Genomic DNA, 1,348 nt, shown 5'->3' with positions numbered 1-1,348 from the left:
TATTTTAAATCCTAATGTTAATATTTCCTGTGTCACAGCCATGATATGTCAACACCATCTTCCAGTTTCTGAGGAAATGATTTGAAGTATTTAGATCATTTTATTCTCCTGAAGCAGGTTCCATTATCATCTAGCATCAACAGAAAAAAATAAAATGCTACTACATGAACTCCATTGGTTTTGTGAAAGAAATGCCAAATTTGTCAACACCGTCAGATGTCACCACCATAAGATTTTGTGTTCCAATGATATATCAAAATACTTAAATGTGACTCTTGAATAAAAGCTTTATAAACAATAACATACTCACTGTTTGTTGCGTTTGTTTTAATACAGTAATTGACTGATTCAATGTATTTGATAGTTAAAATGACTACAAATTCAAGTTTTCGTCACCACCATCAGATGTATCAAGATTCAAGATTTGTTATTTGTCACATACATGGTTATCAACTCAGTTATGTCAGTTCTGTCACCTCCGTCAGTTGAATATTTTGATAATATTTCATTATGATATTTGATATTTGTTGTGGAATTGTTGGTCACATGTGAAAGTGTAATCTGTCTGCTAACACGAGAATGTGTTTTGAAATGTTAAAAACATCTTGAATGCTTCAACTCAGTTATGTCAGTTCTGTCACCTCCGTCAGTTGAATATTTTGATAATATTTCATTATGATATTTTATATTTGTTGTGGAATTGTTGGTCACATGTGAAAGTGTAATCTGTCTGCTAACACGAGAATGTGTTTTGAAATGTTAAAAACATCTTGAATGCTGTTAAAGATAAAGTTGAAAACCAAGGTAAGAAAAGCACATTTAGTTAAAAAAGAGAAAAGTTGGGAGGTTGTATCAAAGCATAGCTTAGTACATATAAGATACATACATGTAGTTTAATTTGTCTGAGTACAAGGTTTTATTTTTTCAATTTTGCACCCTGTTTTGTCCCACTTCTCAATAATGACTGAGCATCAGATGTTAATTACAAAGTGTGTAATACCTGCTTTGAGTTAACAATTTTCAATTTAAATGAATTTACACTTAAAATATAAATGAAAAATGTATTTCAGTCTTTAAACAACAGAAAAAGTGGAGTACCTTAAGTCTTAGTTTCTTGAAATATACCGTATATTGATTAGCCCCCCTAAGTTTAACTAATTAGCTCATTATCAGGTATAATAAAGATGGAATCAAATGAAATCAGCATTTGCAGTCACTAAATTACAGCCAGATATTTAAAAGTTTGTAGAGAAGCAAGACACAAGAATGATTCAAGAATGTATATTTATACATATACTCATTTTTGCAATAACACATAATACAACATCATAAAAAATACCCCATTTTC

This window comes from Sinocyclocheilus anshuiensis, unplaced genomic scaffold (genome assembly GCF_001515605.1).
Source record: "Sinocyclocheilus anshuiensis isolate Anshui unplaced genomic scaffold, SAMN03320099.WGS_v1.1 scaffold798, whole genome shotgun sequence".
NCBI lineage: Eukaryota > Metazoa > Chordata > Actinopteri > Cypriniformes > Cyprinidae > Sinocyclocheilus > Sinocyclocheilus anshuiensis.
This window is presented reverse-complemented; position numbering follows the sequence as displayed.